Raw genomic sequence first — 22524 nt, 5'->3', positions numbered from 1 at the left:
TGGCCGTCATGGGACGCTCTTGGCTCGAGTCGCGCGCCTCAGGTATAAACCTTTTTATGGCCTTCCACACTGCTTCGCGTTGAACTTTACATGTGTACAGAAAACGTCGAAAACGAAAAATTTTGGTTTAAATTGTTAGTCACATTTTATTTTTTAGTGGGAGTCCGCATATTAAATTGACTATTTTGAATTTCGAAAACTTACTTTAGATTCGTAATTAGCGATGTCCAAAACCCATAATTCTATACAATTGTCAATATTTACATGCTACCACGAATAATTCATCGAAAGTGTTCCCGAAACATTAAACATGTTTATCCCAAACTATGATTTTTCAAAAATGCGTGCAATCTCATTCGCCACCGGTTCAATTTACAGACTTAATCTTTTGACTTCTAGAAAGAAAACCTTTTTCATTGGAGGAATGACCTATAAAATCTACAAACTCTTCGTATTCACTATCGTATTATATTGCCTTAAAGTGGGAGAACTAAAAATTTGATCTCAAAGTTTGAGATCACACCATTACTTCAAATTTGAAGTTTTGTACCCATTCTTAGGCTATTCCTCCAATAAATCCTGAGGCAGCAGGCTGTACGTAGTTTGGGAATTCTCCGCGCGCCTAACCTTAAACAGAACATCACTACTAAGGAATTAGCAAGGATCATGCCGAATCACTGAGGAGCATGAGACTACTCCTGGCGGGTACTTATCCTCAATACTGAGTTATGGCGTTCCGGCCTGGGCTGTTGCGTTGAACTCAAAGCGGAACCGGACGAAGTTCCCGAGCGAATGAAAAGCCCATAATACCGCCATGCTCATCGGGTTTGACATGGGTGTTTGAAATGGGTTCCACCCATGAAAACACCATCACCATGGTCCGGTAGATTCCATATAAAATACCATATGTTGGTATATTTATGGGTTACTGAGACCATTTTATGGTGTCTTGATGGTTGTGAATTTTGGCACGGACCATGTTTAAAATCTTTTCAAGGGGCTATGTGGTATTTGAACCCATGAGTATTTGCTCAGGTTCCGAACACGTTTCGCCTACTGGCTATTCGTGTCGCGAGTGCGTACATAATGATATCGTCGGAAGCGGTATACGTAGTTTCCGGGATGATCCCCACTGCATCACTCTGGCTGAGGACATGGGATGCTACCAGCAGAGAAATGCATGTATGCATGTAATGCAAGGAGGCTGGTCCGAGCGAACTCGTTAGCTAAATGGCAGCAAGAGTGGGGAAGGTGGACCCACCGACTCATCCCAAATGTGTCTGCTTGGGTACATAGGAAACATGGAGAGGTGAACTTCCATTTGACGCAGTTTTGTCCGGACACGGATGCTTCCAGAAGTACCTGAACATGTGGTCTTCGAATGCCCTAGATTTGAAGAAGTCCGAAGGGGTATGTCTGGTGTGACAGTGGACAATATCGTCGAAGAGATGTGCCATGACGAGCTGTCAACAGAGCGGTTACGAGTGTACTCTCCGAGCTGCAGAGGAAGTGACGAAGGGACCAACAAAGTAGCGCCATTGCCTAGAACGCCGCCGTTAATCCACAAATCGTGTTTTGGGGAGGAGGAACTCTCCGACGATGTAGACTAGGTACACCGCCGGGGACCAGTTGAGTAGTACGCGACGTCGGGTTTGGGTCGTCGAGGCACCAGTGAACCAGACTTCAGGCTTCACCGAAATCGCTGAACCAATCTCGACACACTGCCGGGGATTAGACCGAGTAAACCGCGATGTACAGCTAGCAATGGGTAATTGGGGTGCCAGTGAACCGGAAGCTACGCTCTGCCCGGAATCGCTGGATAGACCTCAGTACCTACTGGCTGGCCCGTTGAGCAGGCTAGGTTCACCGCCGGGGACTAAACCGAGTAGATCGGGACGAAGCGGGGAGCCAAATGACTCACGAAATCGAACACGGGTATCTGGAGAAATCTACCGCACGGTTTCGAGAGAACCTCTCTCACCGTAGAATTCTCCGTCGGAGTAGGCTAGATCTATTGTCGGGGAACTAGACTGAGTAGTTTGCGAACAAGTAAGGGCGGGAGCTGAATGGCTCATCGAGGAAGTAGAGCGAAATGAAACGAGAGGAGAGCCAAAGACTTAAAGGAGTTGCAGTGCTAAATGGCACCGAACAGGGAGCCAAAGGGCTCAAGAAGTTGTGGTGCAGAACCAACGAAGGATCGGTATCGGGAGAACTTCCGTCGCCGGGGAACTCACCGTCGGCGTAAGCTAGATTCACCGCCGGGGACTAGACTGAGTAGACCACGACTAGACACCACCAGTCGCGGGTCGTCGGGGCACCAGCGAACCGGACGCTCTGCTCCACCGGAATCGCCGAACTGACCTCGACACCTGGCTATTTGGCTCGGTTTCGGGAGAACTTCTCTCGCCAGGGAATAGATTCACCGTCGGGGACTAGACCAAGTGGTTCGCGAACAAGTTAGCAGCTCAACGAATAAATGGCGCTGAATTGTACGAGAAGCGAGTTGCGGTGCTAACTGGCACAAGGCAGCCGAACCGTTGTGCTGAATTGCATAAGGGAGACCAAGGGCTCGGTGAATAAGACAATCTGCAGTTTGTCGCCCAGATTGTCTTCGTAGGGGAGGAGCACTAAGTCTCGACTGACAGCCAGCTTTCCGACTGCCATGCAGAAATTGCCAGTCTGTGTGGATGGTGGATAACTGGTGGTGTGTCGAGGAGTGGGACTGTAACCCTACTGAAGGAACTAACTACTAAGTAGCTGAATTAGAAGTAATGCCGTAAGGTAGTGCCGGGGAGGAATCAGGTTCTGGGCAAGAGCATTGTTTTTTAGCGGGTCGAGCGTTCCCTGAGACATTTGGGTTTTTGTACATTTTTTCCCGTCTCAGGGTTTTCTTGAAAATGTTTTAACTCTCCCTAAAAAATGATGATAGAAGATAGATGATAGATGACAGATAAAAGACGATAGATGATAGATGATCGATGATCGATGATCGATGATAGATGATAGATGATAGATGATAGATGATAGATGATAGATGATAGATGATAGATGATAGATGATAGATGATAGATGATAGATGATAGATGATAGATGATAGATGATAGATGATAGATGATAGATGATAGATGATAGATGATAGATGATAGATGATAGATGATAGATGATAGATGATAGCTGATAGCTGATAGCTGATAGCTGATAGCTGATAGCTGATAGCTGATAGCTGATAGCTGATAGATGATAGCTGATAGCTGATAGCTGATAGCTGATAGCTGATAGCTGATAGCTGATAGCTGATAGCTGATAGCTGATAGCTGATAGCTGATAGCTGATAGCTGATAGCTGATAGCTGATAGCTGATAGCTGATAGCTGATAGCTGATAGCTGATAGCTGATAGCTGATAGCTGATAGCTGATAGCTGATAGCTGATAGCTGATAGCTGATAGCTGATAGCTGATAGCTGATAGCTGATAGCTGATAGCTGATAGCTGATAGCTGATAGCTGATAGCTGATAGCTGATAGCTGATAGCTGATAGCTGATAGCTGATAGCTGATAGCTGATAGCTGATAGCTGATAGCTGATAGCTGATAGCTGATAGCTGATAGCTGATAGCTGATAGCTGATAGCTGATAGCTGATAGCTGATAGCTGATAGCTGATAGCTGATAGCTGATAGCTGATAGCTGATAGCTGATAGCTGATAGCTGATAGCTGATAGCTGATAGCTGATAGCTGATAGCTGATAGCTGATAGCTGATAGCTGATAGCTGATAGCTGATAGCTGATAGCTGATAGCTGATAGCTGATAGCTGATAGCTGATAGCTGATAGCTGATAGCTGATAGCTGATAGCTGATAGCTGATAGCTGATAGCTGATAGCTGATAGCTGATAGCTGATAGCTGATAGCTGATAGCTGATAGCTGATAGCTGATAGCTGATAGCTGATAGCTGATAGCTGATAGCTGATAGCTGATAGCTGATAGCTGATAGCTGATAGCTGATAGCTGATAGCTGATAGCTGATAGCTGATAGCTGATAGCTGATAGCTGATAGCTGATAGCTGATAGCTGATAGCTGATAGCTGATAGCTGATAGCTGATAGCTGATAGCTGATAGCTGATAGCTGATAGCTGATAGCTGATAGCTGATAGCTGATAGCTGATAGCTGATAGCTGATAGCTGATAGCTGATAGCTGATAGCTGATAGCTGATAGCTGATAGCTGATAGCTGATAGCTGATAGCTGATAGCTGATAGCTGATAGCTGATAGCTGATAGCTGATAGCTGATAGCTGATAGCTGATAGCTGATAGCTGATAGCTGATAGCTGATAGCTGATAGCTGATAGCTGATAGCTGATAGCTGATAGCTGATAGCTGATAGCTGATAGCTGATAGCTGATAGCTGATAGCTGATAGCTGATAGCTGATAGCTGATAGCTGATAGCTGATAGCTGATAGCTGATAGCTGATAGCTGATAGCTGATAGCTGATAGCTGATAGCTGATAGCTGATAGCTGATAGCTGATAGCTGATAGCTGATAGCTGATAGCTGATAGCTGATAGCTGATAGCTGATAGCTGATAGCTGATAGCTGATAGCTGATAGCTGATAGCTGATAGCTGATAGCTGATAGCTGATAGCTGATAGCTGATAGCTGATAGCTGATAGCTGATAGCTGATAGCTGATAGCTGATAGCTGATAGCTGATAGCTGATAGCTGATAGCTGATAGCTGATAGCTGATAGCTGATAGCTGATAGCTGATAGCTGATAGCTGATAGCTGATAGCTGATAGCTGATAGCTGATAGCTGATAGCTGATAGCTGATAGCTGATAGCTGATAGCTGATAGCTGATAGCTGATAGCTGATAGCTGATAGCTGATAGCTGATAGCTGATAGCTGATAGCTGATAGCTGATAGCTGATAGCTGATAGCTGATAGCTGATAGCTGATAGCTGATAGCTGATAGCTGATAGCTGATAGCTGATAGCTGATAGCTGATAGCTGATAGCTGATAGCTGATAGCTGATAGCTGATAGCTGATAGCTGATAGCTGATAGCTGATAGCTGATAGCTGATAGCTGATAGCTGATAGCTGATAGCTGATAGCTGATAGCTGATAGCTGATAGCTGATAGCTGATAGCTGATAGCTGATAGCTGATAGCTGATAGCTGATAGCTGATAGCTGATAGCTGATAGCTGATAGCTGATAGCTGATAGCTGATAGCTGATAGCTGATAGCTGATAGCTGATAGCTGATAGCTGATAGCTGATAGCTGATAGCTGATAGCTGATAGCTGATAGCTGATAGCTGATAGCTGATAGCTGATAGCTGATAGCTGATAGCTGATAGCTGATAGCTGATAGCTGATAGCTGATAGCTGATAGCTGATAGCTGATAGCTGATAGCTGATAGCTGATAGCTGATAGCTGATAGCTGATAGCTGATAGCTGATAGCTGATAGCTGATAGCTGATAGCTGATAGCTGATAGCTGATAGCTGATAGCTGATAGCTGATAGCTGATAGCTGATAGCTGATAGCTGATAGCTGATAGCTGATAGCTGATAGCTGATAGCTGATAGCTGATAGCTGATAGCTGATAGCTGATAGCTGATAGCTGATAGCTGATAGCTGATAGCTGATAGCTGATAGCTGATAGCTGATAGCTGATAGCTGATAGCTGATAGCTGATAGCTGATAGCTGATAGCTGATAGCTGATAGCTGATAGCTGATAGCTGATAGCTGATAGCTGATAGCTGATAGCTGATAGCTGATAGCTGATAGCTGATAGCTGATAGCTGATAGCTGATAGCTGATAGCTGATAGCTGATAGCTGATAGCTGATAGCTGATAGCTGATAGCTGATAGCTGATAGCTGATAGCTGATAGCTGATAGCTGATAGCTGATAGCTGATAGCTGATAGCTGATAGCTGATAGCTGATAGCTGATAGCTGATAGCTGATAGCTGATAGCTGATAGCTGATAGCTGATAGCTGATAGCTGATAGCTGATAGCTGATAGCTGATAGCTGATAGCTGATAGCTGATAGCTGATAGCTGATAGCTGATAGCTGATAGCTGATAGCTGATAGCTGATAGCTGATAGCTGATAGCTGATAGCTGATAGCTGATAGCTGATAGCTGATAGCTGATAGCTGATTGCTGATAGCTGATAGCTGATAGCTGATAGCTGATAGCTGATTGCTGATTGCTGATTGCTGATTGCTGATTGCTGATTGCTGATTGCTGATTGCTGATTGCTGATTGCTGATTGCTGATTGCTGATTGCTGATAGCTGATAGCTGATAGCTGATAGCTGATAGCTGATAGCTGATAGCTGATAGATGATAGATGATAATCATTTTTTAATGTTAACATCACTTGAACGAATTATGTTTCGAATTATTCTAAACAGTTAACAGTTGATACAAGAGTACTTGAACCAAACAGTTTTTTTACACTGTGCACTGTTGTCAGAAAAATAAAAACGTTTCAAGGCAAAACAAGCATGTTTTTTTAATCAAGCTTCAAGGCCCAACACGATCTCACAAATTCAGGAGATAGTAGTAATAGCAACGACAGTTCAAAACCAATCTTCAAGGTGAAAATTCATGTCGGTTTTTTGCCATAACGCCTCTTCAAAGTACCAGCAAAGTGCCCGAAGGAAATAGTGCTATTTTTTTTAATTAGCCGAGAGTACATTCGTTCCCATTCAGCTAGCATCGTACAACTCCAGCAGTCACCACACAGCTACATACATCGCAACAACGATGCTTTAATCTTGCATTTTCAGATACCACGTGCTTCTAGGATCGGATTCTATCCTAGATCAGCGATACTGTGGTGGTACGAAATGGGAAACGAGGTACTCGCTGTTTGAAGAGTGCTTTGGGTAAATTTACTTTCTCACCAAAGCCACCCCGGGCTGTGGCACAATCATGCAACGTAGATTCCGCCAGTCGTATTCTTCAGAACTGCTAATAGTTAACCAGCAGAGAGGTTTGTAAATAATTTATTATATCAAGAATAGTGGTTGTGATGTAAAGTAGCTGTCGGTTTTTGGCACGTTGCCATCGTTGGTGGGCAATCGTCAAACGGTTTGCCCGACTGCTCACGCACGGGTGAGTAAAAGTTTTTTGGCATTTAATTTCCATTTTGTGGGATGAATATTTAACTAGACGAACTAGTCTTTAACCGATAGAACCAGCATCAATTCGAAATAAACTATGTTTACAAAAAAAAGCGAAAAGGATATTAGAATTTGAAATTCTGTTCAAATAAAGCAGAGCAATTAATCCTAAGCTAGTGACAACGGGAGCAAATATTCCTAGCTCTATGAGCATACGTAGCAGTTCTGTTCCGGTATCGGTGCCACGTGCGAACAATTCCCTGACTGTCCAAAGCGAACCAGTTCAATCCGACACATATTATAATCAAAGAAATTCCCGATGGAGTTCGTCATATTTCATAATTAAACTTGGACTACATTATTGTTCATTATTCACAAGCACATGTTCGACGGTCACGCACAGCTTCTCGGTCGGTACACCACACAACGACGACAGCGTCAACCAGATCGAACCAGGACTAAACGAGTGAGCATGGTGGTGAGGATCACAAAACACAAAGCACCAAAGCAAACACAAATTGTTCTTCGTACTCGGATTAATCTCTCATCAGGGTGACCCGACATATGACCGTGCTGCAGTTGCTAAACTAAACAGAAAGCAGCCACACACGAAAACTTACCTACACACATTTGAAGAAATAGATGTACATACATATTACACACACATATATAGACAAACGCCCACGTGGAACCAGCGGAAAACTTCTCTAATTACTTTTTCCAACCCAACTCTGCCAGCTTTCGAATTACCGCGCCCGATGTAGCTGATGCTGTATGGTGTGACCGCATCCTTGGGGAAGAAAAACTTCGACCGTTGATCAAAACTTTCGGTGTGTGTTGAAAACTACACTTTGGCTGGGCAAGAAGATGTGAATTTCTAATGGATGCAACCAAGAACAACGTGCGGTGTTTTGCGAAAACGAACCCCGTACGATGTTTTAAGGATTCATATTTAATTTTTCTAGTTTTCCAATCTGTTGAAACAACCCGAGCAACCGTTTTCCCATTCGAATGACTTAATTATGAAACTTTTCGCCACAGGCAACGCTATACGTGTGCTCTGTACCTGGACAACGCTCCGAGTATTGCAGCACGTTAAACAGTTTCGTTCGGTACTGTATTTCAACAGTGGACTATCATACGAATTGAAGAGTTTACTTTGCTCTTCTTCTGTGAATGCTTATGTGAGAAGTTGAACATAAATTAAGTTTATGTTTGTATATGGGGCAAACGTGCACTATTTCCGGGTTCTAATTATGCTATTATAGACAGCTGATCAACTTGCTACCATGCTACAATAAAACTAATTGGACGCAAAAAGAATTCATTCATTTGTTGAAATCCGAATTTTATAGAAGCCATAGGTCAACTGAATATTATACGATTTGGCAAATCGAAAGTTTATATAGCAGTCGTCATAGATTGAACGAAGGGTTTTGTGAAAATATTTTTACTTGAGAATGGTGACGAATCTTCCTAAAAGATCGGTTTTTGGGGGCCATTTTATTTGGATCTTTGACAAAAAGATTAGTAATAATAGTTCCAAAATGTTCATGCTTGGAATTGAAATTCCTTCGTTCAACAGTATTTGAAATATCTTGATTAACACGAGGTTACTTTTCGAAACAGGCCATACCAAGATAAGCGCATTCAAAATTTGAAGTATGCACACATGCACTGCGGAGGTAGGGTGCTATTAAGAGCTGTAATGTGAGTAAGTAGTAGTCCTCAGATCGTTATGAAAACTCGAGTAATCATCAACTACATACAATTTTTTTCGGTTTTTGTGCCGAGCAAAACAGTCCTAATTTTCTTCGCATTTTTGCGATTTTTCGAGTATTTACTATAAATTTCGAAAAAGTTTCTTTCGTGAATTGTAGACTATATAAATTGCAACCGATTGTGCTATTGATATGAATATATCATCACTTTGAATTTAAAGTTTGAAAATGAGATAAAAGCGGTAAAAGCCATTTTAGTCCATGCGGGTTCACGGTAACGCATTGTCGTCACTCTGTTGTTTACAATACGTGCGTACATTAGCGGGCCATTTTTCCTCTTTGCTATGTAAAGCACATGTGTTTTTTTTTTCGAACAAAAAAAAGATCGAGAAGACCTTTTCTTCATGTTTTCATAAACAATTGATAAAAAAAATAAACGAAAATGACACTTTTCGGATCGGATAAAATCTGTACCTACAAACATAACAATGTGACACAAGGTGCTAAAAGCTCAATAAATCCTGTCAATCCTATCTTGCATTGGATTGTCTACTCTGACGATATCACCAAGGGGCCGTTCATAAACGATGTCGAATTTTAACAGTTAGGGTGGAGCGTGGTGCAACATGATTTAACAACATATTGTTTTTTGCTTTGAAAGTTGGATTTTTGATAAACTCCGCTATCACACTTTTTTCACAATTGCCAAATGAAATGATAAGAAATCAATAAAAAATGACTTTTTCTATCAAATCTATTATAAAAACATCGAGACCGGCAGCCATGCTAACCTTCCACATAGTAAAATTAAGACTTTCCAATATCAAAAATCTGTCAAATCAAAGGAGTTGCACTTTTGATCATACTTTTGATTCATCACATTTTCAAACTGTGCACTTCGATTTGGTGTGAACTGTGCAATAACTGAAAATGAATTTAAGACGTACTAGTTGAGCGGGAGTAATAAAACTGACAACATGTTGCAATGTGCTTGAAGGGGAAAGATAGTTTAGATTATTTCCTTTTTTTCTGCGAGACATTGTTTATGAATGCCCCCCCCCCCCACAAATAATATTCCATAACGAATATCACGTAACATCGATGTTAGAGCAGTGGGATCAAGCCCAAGTTCCCTCCGGTTCGTGCTAAACTGAGAAGCAGCATCTATTTAGGCACCGAGAACAGACATCCAGCGTAAACGTAAAAGTTGAGAAAAAAATTACGGTGCACCCAATGAAAATTGTGATGGTTCTACCGTTGTTCCATTAAGTGCGAGAGTTTTACTGAATTAACAGTGGACCACACAATTGATACCCAAGTGACTATCACAATTATACTGGATTATGCGAATATGATGACCGTAGTGGTTCAAATAGCAAAACAAGTATTTTAAACTTGTTTGTTCGACACCTTAGTGTCTGTTCTCAGTGATTTAGCTGTAACATATTAATCTTCCTAATTGAATCGAATAAGCAGATAGTAAGCCGACGGGAGAGGCATTTAACAAGGTTTGGAAAACTAGGAGTGAGGACGCGAGGACGTCTGTTGAGGAGGATCACACCTAACAATATCCACTATATTAAACAAGCATAGTGGTATTACAACAGAATAATTCAATCTAAACAGAAATAATAACTGGTAGAATAGCTGGAGGGAATTTAGTATTCGTAGACATTACGGTTAACAGCGCTCTCTGATTTACTAATAGTCGATTAATCCGCTTCAAACCTAGGGGACCCAAGAGGAGATCAGGAAGAAGACAAGCGAAATCAATGCGAAGTTTTAATTGAATCACTGGTGACATAGCATGCGCTGTTAGGAGCGGGATAACAAATAAAACTCTTAATTTCAGGAACTGTATGAGATGGCGCTGGGCCTGTGGCCTTCGACTGGCATGGTTCATTCTCATCGGTTCGGAAGTCTTCTTTGCTGGTTTTGGTAGATATGTGTTCCTACTTGCAAGTTGATCAATTCGCTTGGGTGGGGGACATGTGGATCCTACTAGTTGTCGGCTCTTTTCGCCGTGGGTATGAGGCTAGTTCAAGAAAGGAGTGCAGGACTGACACCTAAGTGATTAATTAATTAACTATTCAGGACTTGTTCTTGCGATTATTTAACTCGACCAAGCACACCGGCTCTCAGAAATGATAAGCAGCCTTTTCAGGTCAGAGTGCTCTGTTCGAGTCGACCCAGGCGGACAATCGGTTCGAGCAAACTTTGTGGGGAATAGTGGATAAATAATTCTCATGTCCTTTATGGGCAGAGATTCTTCTTGTGAAACCCTAAAATGCATTCACTCGTCCAACTACTCAGTATAATAATAATAGAAAAAATTTATAAGTTTGCCTGGTCCATAATGTAATGAATACGTATATTGACTAGAACAGGGATAATCGAATTCTGTTATAAGATAGAGATTAAATAGCACAGTTGTAGGAAAAAGTATTTGGGAGAAAGGACTAATACTGCTAGTAAGTTTACCGTATCAATTAATAGTCGATTGATCCGCTTCAGACCTAGGATACAAAAAAGAGATTAGGAAGAGACAGAAGTGGATTCAATGCGAAATTTACCAATATGATGTAGACTCCAATCGGTCTGGCCATCTCCGAGAAACCAAAATAATTGTTATTCTAAATTTGCATACTTCCGTCGGGGCTTCCAGAGCCATCGATGTGGCCAATGTAGTAAAACAGACTTTGAATGATTGTTAGTGACCTAGAGCTGCAAGTCCAAGCAGTTGTTGTCACATTTTTGAAAAAATCACCTTTATACATTTATCGCAACATCCGTTGAAATCGGGATTTTCTGCGTAATCGTACTCATCACCCTGTAATTCAGAAAGTAGAAGTCGAATGCACAGAAAATTCAATGGCAGCCGATGGAAACGTTGTACCTTTCATTTAAGATTATGTTTGTGAAAATCGGTTCAACAAATTCCGAACAACCGACGTGACCAAAATACAACAAGATTTTCTACGTAACCGTACTCTTCAACACGTATCTCCGGGACCAGATGTTGGATCAAAATGAAATTTAGTAGCAACTGATGGTAATATTATAGCTTTCATTTGAATCGTGGTTTGTAAAAATCGGTTCAGATATCTCCGATAAACCAATGTGGACATTTTGTTAATATATCCGCACATACACACAAATACACACACACGCTCACAGATATTTTTCGATCTCGACGAACTGATTCGAATGGTATATGAGACTCGGTCCACCGGACCTCGGTTCGAAAGTCGGTTTTTGGAGCAATTGCATAACCTTTCTATATGAGAAAGGCAAAAAGAAGACGGATATACCAAGGTCACTCAGAATCACAAGAGGCATAAAAAACCTGTTTTAGTCCACCGAGCGGTACAATTGTGCCTTTCTCATTTCGCTAAACTATGGCTCGGAGGCTGTTTATGTTCAACATAATTGTGAAAATGTCCATTACATTCTTAGTACTCTTTGCACTTATACACAATGGCTTGCCAGCCACGAACTTGATGAGCTACGTGTCGACGGTGAAACACTTGAAACAAAAAAATATCATACTTCTTTAGCCTAATCAGCATTAGATCAATGTTATCTGCTTGCTGACTCATTTTGTCATGCGGGGGTGGGTGTGTGAGGAGGGTGAAAGTCCCATGAACGAACGACTCCCCAGCTTAATTTGGTATGCTTTGTGATATAGTGGTGGTTTAAAGATAATGGGGTTGAGAGGGAGGTATATGATGGCTGGGTGGGGTGGTGGTTTGAGGGGTGATTTAAGGGGATTTTAAAAGGAGGGGAGTTAACATTAGAGGAGGGGGGGGGGGGAACCGCTCTCCGTAAACCATCAACTACGCCCCTGTTAAAATCCAGAAACCTTATGCCAGTCAAAAAAAAATTTTGGCCGGGATTAGGTTGACGTTTTTCAGAGTGATTGTATAACCTTTCTATATGAGAAAAAAGTGAATTTTTGTCAAAAATTTTTTCGAGTTTGCATCAAATCTCGACGTTTCATGCACCTTAGAGACATTTAGCATCAAAAATAAAAATTCTATTTTTAATTTTTCCTATAGTTTATATGGGAAATTTCAGTGTGGCTGCACTCTTAAACCTGTAATTCCGGAACCAGAATTTCGATCGATCCAAAATTCAACAGCAGCCGATGGGAAGGTTGCATCTTTATTATTTGAGACTAAGATTGGGCAAATCGGTCCAGCCATCTCTGAGAAAAATGATTGACATTATTGGACACATACGCAAATACATACACACACATACAGACTTTTTCTGATCTCGACGAACTGAGTCGAATGAGATATGACACTCGGCCCTCCGGGCCGGGATTAAGTAAACGTTTTTCAGAGTGATTGCATAACCTTTCTATATGAGAAAGCCAAATTACCAACAGTGGGAACCTGGGACGTGAGAGTCAAACCTCTAGCGACAACGACATGGTCGTACATGAGAAAGAGAGAGAGGGCAGACAAAACAGCCAACAAGCAACAAACTGTAAAGAGAATACTGGCAATAGCAAGTCGTTCCGGAGGAAGATCACGTACAACAGCAAGCAGTGAAATAGACGATCGCAGTAATTTTCGTTTTATTTGTTTTATTGATTGCAATAATCTAATTATTTCTGAAAAAGGTAAATTGCCCTTGCCGTTAAAACTTTTATAACTAAAAAAGCAAATAAATAAATTAACAAATAAATAAATGAATAAATAGATAAGTAAATTAATTAATTAATAATTTAATTAATTAATTAATTAATTAATTAGAATAAATTAATTGATTAATTAAATAGAAGATGGCGTGCTTTTCCGAGCGATTTTTCGCCGAGCATTGGTTTATTAGGGACCATTCATAAATTACGTAACGCAAAAATTGACCAAAATTGACTCCCCCCTCCCCCCATGTAACAAATTGTCACAAATTTCTTCATACCCCCCTCCCCTGTTACGTAACAAATTCCTAGAAAAAATTTTTTTTCTTCGGTGAAAACATGTTACGTAACGATCTAGCTAACTCCCCCTCCCCCCTATGTCACAACATGTCACAACTTGTTGTACCCCTTCCCCCCCCTAAAAGCGTTACGTAATTTATGAATGGTCCCTTACTGGTGATACCGTACATGGTGAATGCTGGTAAGAACAGAGGCTCGAATAGCTTGATTCTCTCGACACTCATAGTAGCTTCAAATTATCAGCTATTATAAATATGTTAAAAATCTTTTTGCTGATCAATTATCGAAATAACTAGATTCGCAATGCAATTAAGATCAACAAAAAGCCGGTTGAAAACTAACAAATGTCTATTTAGTCGTTTAACGTAACAAAAATGACAGGGTAAATGAGAGTTGTGAAACTTGAGGCTGAAGGGACGGCTTGTCAAAAAATGGCCCACCTAATATTTGTGAAAATTGACTATGTACAGACGAGTTATGGAAGTAGAAAACGCATTTGAAAATGCAGCAACCAGAGAAACACTGAATCGATTACAACATTGCGTCACCCTGGCTCGTTCTTTGTATTCGGCAGTCACCTATAGCATGTCACTAAATAATACTGTGCGTGAGGTGCTCCATGTAGTACATCCACAGACAAGCGAACATAATACTGTGCCATATGTGTAAAACATCGTGCTACAATACTCATCAGTCTTATAATTCATATGTATATTAACCCTTTCATGCCCAACTTTTTTATTGTGCATACAGGGGTCAAGAAATCCGAAAAATCTTTTTCCATAAAGATAGGTACTTCCTATGCAGCGCTAGAACCTGCGCATGTTTTACCTTTCAATGCATAATTCCTAGAATTTTTACAACAGTTCAATTATGTGGAAAATGTAGTCGAAGACGGTCTAAATTGATAGGTTTTATCAGTTTTCAATAATATTGCAAAGTAACGAAGATATATCAAAATTTCATTTTTCGTTGTCGACGTAAACTGTTCCTGTCAGCACTGCTCCATCAGAATCCAATCAGGCTTATTGTAATAACTTCAGTTTTAGAGCTAATACTTGTATCTTTTAGTGCTCAAATGAAAGGTAATAGTCACATTTATTATCCTTACTTATATTTGGGAGCAATTCTTGCCTAAACCAAAAGTTATAGCTGCTTAAAAACGATGTTGTCCACAAACAACATGGGCATGAATGGGTTAATAAGCAGGTATAAATACCAATGGGAACCAAATTCTAGAACATCACGTTTACGTTTTCCTTTTGTATCCGAGTGTAAATTAGAGAGACGAGAAAAAAATGATTCCCATTGGCTCGCTCCTGAATCGATTTCTGGTCTCATCAGTATCTGCTCCAAATTTGAACCAAGTCTAGCTTTAGTTCAAAGTTTGTATGCGATTTTTCGAGAATTTTCATGGAGAAAACCCTGTGGCTCGCATTCGCTAAGTGGCACTGTATGCAATTAAAAAAACCAATGCAAGCAGAAATAAGAAAGATAATGCCTACAACTTTGTCGAAGACTGCAAATCAATCCAACTTTGATAGGGAAAGTTATTAATTTTTTATCGAAGTGTTGTCTGCGTCATTTTTGAATAGGGCTGAAAAGCACTTAGTAGTGATCGACTCCAAGGTCTCTCTCCATTTTGTTAATTCAACGCCTCAATTAAATATGCATTTAATCTATCACAAATACAGACTGCCATTCCCAGTACTTCATACACCATCCTCTCCCCCATACACACACACAACCGACACCTACCTGATCATACAAGAACGGCACGACGTTGCTCCGTGTGGCTGTGGATCCATTTCGACTGTGCTTCACCCATCATGTCACTGTCAACTCACAAAAGCACAGCCAAAAAGCACTCTAGGCGGGTTGACTGGAACCCACTTTTCTCATCAATTTGGTCTCTCCACCACTCAATGTCAATTCACTTCCGGTTGGAGCGAAAATTGTTCTGGTCATTTCCAGCAGCCGTTTCGAGCTGTGTTCCCACCCGCAAAACTATTACCGGCCGTCGTCAGCGGTCAGCGAAGCCGTTCCATTCGCAGCGCTTTTGTTCATCAATTTGCAAATAAATTATACAGTACCTACAGTTTTTACTTTGTATGGCACAGTTTGCTAGTTGTCGCTCGTATGCTGCGCACCAATTCGCAGACCGCTCCACTTGCACAGAATTCACTTCAATTACATAACTTTCGGAAATAGAAAACCAGAGCGGTAAAAAAATTCAATCTACTCCCGAAATCCGCTTTTTTCCTGATACTGCATCCGATTCCGGTATCAGTTTTTAATTTTATTTTTTTCGCTGCTACTGGCATTCCCATTCATCGTAAGTTTCAATTCGATATGGGGACAAATACTCCAGCTCATTGCCGCAGACCGCTTGTTCACATCACTTACTCATTAAAATCGAATTAAATTCATGATGTGCACATTTCTCTCTTGTATTGTGAATGATTTTTCAGCTTTAATTCTTTGCTGTCCACAGATTCCGGACTGCTAAAGTGCAGTTTGCAGAACTCTTTTCAACTAATTTGTCGATATTATTCTATTCTGTTCAGTTTGGTATATACCGAATTTATCGCTATCCGTAGAAGCCGGGAACTCTCACCACCAGCATTTTGCTGAGCCCTAGAGTTATAAGTTTAATTTATTCAACGCGTTTTTTTGTCGTTGCCCATGTTCTGTCCACGAGTTTTATTTAATTGCTCACACTCTCGTACTGTTCATTCCATTCAAAACTTCACAAGCAATCTGTCTGGACCAGTTCTGTTATCTTGCTGGGAAACTGACCTGCAAATAGATAAAGAAAATAAAAAGAAAAATTAAATTTTATTCCACGGTTTCTCTGCTTGCCTCAAATCTTTAAATCGTACATATTCTTGTATTATGAACATCTCTGTTGGATATTTGCTGGAAGAATAGTTCAACTTTCCTACTTGGGTGGTTCAAGTATCCCCACGAGAAATACAAAGACCATTCGATATACATTTGTAGAATACTACTAATTATGATCACACGCTAATTTTCATTGTCAGAGGTATTACATATTGTTATATTGTTGTTTGTTCTTTCAAATTCATGCACAAAGAGTACTGCATCTCGAAAGCCTAAGAATTATTGCGAGTAAAAAAATAAGTGGTTTTAACACTTCAACAGAATTCTTTTTAATGCTACTCTGGAGCTAACAGTAAGAACAGTAAGAAACTTTTAACATAAATTAGTAACGAAATGTGCGTTTCGACTTCGTCTCATCAGAATCCGACACTTCCTTAGTGACAGGACTAAGCTAGCACCGGATTTACGGTAGCTACAAAAAACGAACAAAATTTATGTTTCTGAGCAAACCAAGGAGAAATATAGCATAGAACATGTCACATACTATTTGAAATCAAAAATACTATTTATTATTGAATATGGTTCTAAATGCGTTTCTACACCAAGAACAATGTGTTGATGAACATGCTCATTAAATTTCCTGTAACTTTTCTTTTGATATCAAGGCGATATTATATACCATTTGAAACCTTCATGAAATTAATTGAAGTAGGATTCAACTATATAGTTGAATCATATATTTATTGTTTTCATATAGTTCCCAATATCGCCTTGATGTCAAAATAAAAGTTACATGAAGACCCAAAATGTTGATAAATTTTGAAAATCGCTATGAAAAGGTCGTAATTAAACGAAAAAAAATTGTATTTGTTGTAACAAAACTTAAAATATCGCTAAAACTACCATAGTTTCAAAAAAAATTGTTTTGATCATTTCGATTTGAAGTGGCATGTTATTAGGAAAACTTTCTTATTTATAGCTTCTCCATGATCTTAATACACTGGAAATGATTACTTTATTAATTAAAATTGAATTACTTACATTAAGGGGCGGAATTTCACAAATTTGTTGTTTTTGTTGAAACAAAGTTCCAAATACTTCGAAAACTATGCCGTTTTGGAAAAAATTTCGTTAAATGCATTTTGGTTTTAAATAACATTTAAGTTCATATTTTATAATAAATGAGTAGTTTTATCTGTTAATTTGAGTGAAATTTAAAAAAAAAAAACATGTTCAAAGTTATTGTTAAATAACCTTCTTTTCTCTTTAGGTTTTCTTTGACAAAAGATAAAAAAAAAATTGGAATATGTTTTTTTTTGTAATTTAATTCCTAGTATATATTTTTGTTTGTGTGCCAACATTTTTTCAGTGCATATTTTTTGTGCAAAATTTTTTATACATTGTAACTCTTCCTCAGAGAGTTTCGCTGTACAAAATGTGGTAATCGAACAATATGCTTTTATGTCAAAAGACAAAGAAAATCATGGAGATTCAAGATCCGAACCGAACACAACTGCAAAGTTTTGCTGTAATCGGTGGCCATATTTTATGGTCGGTTACTTCCCAAGAGAGCACTGTATTGTTTCTTTGCCGATTATTCATGCATTTACGCTTATAAATTTAAAAATTCCTGTCATTAAACAAGAGTACAGCTGAATGAGTTCATACTTATCCTACAGTACGTTCCGAGCAAAGTCAATATGTATTCCGGTTATATAGATATATTCTACAGACCTATAGACAATTCTATTTCAAGAGATTTTACGAAAACCACGTAGATTCTCTTAAAAACTAATTTCAAAAAATGTTCGATCACCAATAATACAGAGGTAATCCTTTTAATCAAAAAACTTCCGTACTTCGCAAAAAAATATTTATGTTTAACAAAAAAATTACGAAAATTATTTGTTGTTAGTTTTATTGTTAACTCTAGAGCGTTGCACTGGGATACAAATGTATCCCATGCCTTCTTTGGAGCCATGTGAAGACGAGAATTCGGCATTTACCGACTTGGGACCCTAACCGTAATTCAATTTAGAATTGCTAGTAAGAGTAGGAAAAGGTGGTATAGCCAGTTTGCTTATAGCCTTCGTGGAGGCAGGTGATAAAGTTGGCGTGGGGTACATTTGTACCCCAATGTACGGTTGCCGTTATTGTTTCGTTCTGTCAGTGGAATTGTGACTCGTGACAATACCAGTTTAAATACTGGTTGTTTTACTACATAATTTACTACGTAACAATTAGTATTATATAATCGTTTTTAATCTTTTATTCAATTAATTTAATTTAATTTTGAATTGGAAAAACAATCGTTCTCATTTTTGCTAATTTTTTGTCGTTTTATTGTTTATTTTTTATAGTTTTTCAAAGAAATGGCTCGCAAGTATAATTTGCGCACAGTAACTGCTGTAACAGTAACGTTGTGTGTTAACATGTATTACTGGTCAGAAATATTTTTTTCATTTCAATTTCCACCCCATTTCGTAGTATTTTACAAAACCCGATTTTTAAACTTTCACTCTTCCAAATAATTACAAACATTTCAAACATTTCGAGACCATTCTTTCAACTTTTAGGAATATTTAATTTTTTTTCAAATCGGTTCAAAATTCGCAAAGTTATAGTAATTTTTGTGTAAAAAGTCAAAACCGCGATTTTTCACTTATCATTTTGTCGCGTAAACACTAATAAGAAATATAGCGAAGTCGGAAGCTAATTTTAAGTAGTAAGCCATGCGTTCCTACGTTCCTCCCCAACGAGAAAATTGCATTAAGGTTGGCAAATCGGTATCATCGTGAAACACGAGACCACACATTTCGGTACAACCGTACCGCTAATGCTTATTTTAGGCCGCTCAATATTATTTCATATCCTCTTCATGAATAAAATCTAAAATTTTTCAATTGTAGCTTAAGTTTGCTTACTACACTCGATTAAATTTTTCGAGACCATTTCGTTCGTTTCCCTTGCTAGTTTCCTTCAATCCCTATTTCTTTTGTCCTGAAGCAAAACAAGTACATTGCCGGAAAGTATTTTGTATATACAGTTCCGTGGGTGTCCGGCTATTAAGCCGAAAGTTACTAAACCGAAGGTAATTCGGCCAAATGGACATTAGTCCGAATGAACATTAGACCTACTAGACAGTAGATCGAATGCACTTTATGCCTTATGGGCATTAGCAGAAGCCGAATGTTTAACAGTGAGGTGGAAACGAAATCGAAGCTTATTCTGCCCAGCTTTCGGAGATTCTCAGTTATTATTTGCTTTATCTGCTTTTCAATTATTTGCTTAGATCCTTCTTATTATCATGAGTTGTTCTTTCGAATTACATAAAATGTCAAACAATCTTTCCCACCAGCCCTGTTAGATAATTAGCTTTATTGCTTCGGGATGTAACGAAGTTTTAAAAGCAACAACCTATTGAAAATATGTACACGTACTGTATCATCGCTTTCTACACTGCTCTAGTTCTTGCGGCGAAACCTACGTCCCCCACGCCAGGAGGCCGTCGACTAACCGTCACGCATCCGACGGACTACGCTTGCTTTGATCGAATCTTAAAAGTACAAAAAGTTGACGTCTTCGAAAAATATCTGCATTTTCATAACTCCAACAACATGGGACATTTAAACAATAGGAAAAATCTTAGAATTAAGTTATAATGAAATATTGATTTTTTGGTGGCATCCACAAACAACGTGTGTTATCTCAACAGCATTGCATTTTGGAGAATTGGCATGTTTAACAAGTTTTCTCATTGTATAATTTTTTAGAACTTTGACATTGTCATTGAATTAATTCCCTTATCTCATCTATTTTTTTTTTCGAGGTGATTTTGGGGCAAGATGGCGTCTGTGCAACACCTTCCCACAGGTGCTTTTTGGAAAGGGTCAACGACTGGAAATATACCTCCCATAAATTTTCACTAATAGCTTAAAGCTATAGTTTTTTTCGATTCCTTAGAACGATAGTAAGCGACATACGTGAGAGTTTTTCGATATTTTGAGATTTCGTGAAGTGGCACAGTTTTTTTTTCGTCGCTGGAGAAAGCTATTTTGAATATTCCGTGATAATTTCGAAATGATCAGAAATCATTTGCTCGAGCTAGCTCAAAGAGTGGTTTCGATAAAAACTCGGGTTTAAGTTTCCAGTAGACTGAGGATATAAACAAGGATGTTGCGATAGAATTGAAATGTTGAACATTTGTATATTATTGTCGCCTTTCATATTTTGACGTATCAGTTTTAAGACCCTAAAGCACATTTAGGACCAACTAAAAATTTGATTCCTCGAAAATTCTACAGTGATGCAACCACTTAGGCCAGTTTGTGCAGGATAGGCACGATACTAAACTTTAGCAAGTCGAGAAACTCTGACCTACACAATATTTGAACTTGAGAAAGGTGGCATGCACATAGCCCGATGTGTCTCAAAAAACAAACCTTGTACAAATTTTCAGTAATAATTTTTAAAAAAAATATTGTCGTTTGCAAACAACATGGGAATAGGAAGGGTCAGAAGGGTCAACAAGATTGTAGCACTGTACGATGAAAATAGAGCGTGTATTGAAATTTCTCTTCATCTTTCAAGCTCAGTCGAAGTTGTCGCAGCTATTCCGCAGGTCTTGTCCGATTTTTCTTAGGAAAAGTCATCAAAATCCAAGCTTACCGAATCATCGAAATATACGTATTGAATTATTTGATATTGAATATATAAATAATTGGTGGCCATCGTTTTGGTTTCAGAAGACTAGATGAAAGTTACCGAAAATCAACACAAACCGCATCTCAGCAATATGGGTATCGTGACTTTGAAAATTGTACAATTGTACATCTAGACTATTTATGACCACCAAGTTCTGGATCTGTTGGATCTGAGCAAAATTTCAATACGAACCGAGCCGATTATTCATAGACTATCCATCAAGATTCTTTAAAAATATGCTATGTGTAGGGTTGCCATCCCTCCGGCTTTGACCTGGAGACTCTGGTTTTCGGAAGCGATCTCCGGGCCTCCGGGTTTAACTCCAATTTCTCCGGGTCTGATGAGACGACGGATAATTACAACTGCTGTGATATTGAATTGATTTGTTTCAAACGAGTTTTTCCGCTATTACAGCTGACTGTTCCCTGTCTGTTGGCCCGTAAGGAGAGCTCTGCTCTTTTTTTGGTCCTATCCCGGGCGATTATGGTGACGAATAATTAGATTATTGGCCCCCGCAAAAATTCCCGCAGACATCGCAGTGTGCTTCACGCACAGTACCGCTTTCCTGGTTCCTTACTTTCTTCCTACTGTTAGCTGCCGTGAAGAGCAATGCTCGTTCAGCTTATCCTGCACAGCGAGATTGGCTAGTGCTTTTGGATTATTTGTGGTTGGCCGGGGAAATGCAATTCCACAACTATCTAAACCGACAAAACTGATTATAAAGGTGAAAAATATATAGCTTAAGGTGAAGTCACAGAACTGTGTTCACATTATGATTTGACAAAATAAAGCACACAACGGTGAATGTGCGTCAACTTGGAAATTTTTGAATCAGTGATAAAGTGATACCCTGATGAGTAACAAAAAGAATGAAATATATCTTTTTTCAACTCAGTAGATAATAAAAATCGTTTAAATTGTTCTAAGCAATCGATTTGGTTCAAATTTTTGTTTGATTTTTGCGCATGCGAATTTTTGTTAACCTTAACCCAGGTTCCAAAAAATCTCCGGGTGCAGGCTTTATCAGAGGTGGCAAACCTATTCATGTGGATCCCTAAAACCTGTAGAAAGTAACCGAAATTTACACCTTAAAGTACGAGTATGTCCTCCTTCACTATCTTTGGCTAAGAATTAATGTTTCAACTCTGTCAAAGCCCTGAGACTCCTAAG

The 22524-nt window shown here is 39.3% G+C and overlaps 1 protein-coding gene across 2 annotated transcripts in view; it reads right to left on the bottom strand.

The window, feature by feature from the left end:
• LOC131693902 (muscarinic acetylcholine receptor DM1) overlaps nucleotides 1-22524 on the bottom strand; it is a 271911-nt gene that overhangs the window by 211440 nt on the left and 37947 nt on the right. For both annotated transcript variants that reach the window (XM_058982168.1, XM_058982169.1), the window contains exon 2: nucleotides 15565-16605. The gene's annotated coding sequence lies outside the window, so the exon portion shown is untranslated. The remainder of the gene's footprint in view (nucleotides 1-15564; nucleotides 16606-22524) is intronic.

The sequence above is a fragment of the Topomyia yanbarensis genome, chromosome 3, assembly GCF_030247195.1.
Source record: "Topomyia yanbarensis strain Yona2022 chromosome 3, ASM3024719v1, whole genome shotgun sequence".
Lineage (NCBI taxonomy): Eukaryota > Metazoa > Arthropoda > Insecta > Diptera > Culicidae > Topomyia > Topomyia yanbarensis.
This window is presented reverse-complemented; position numbering and strand designations above follow the sequence as displayed.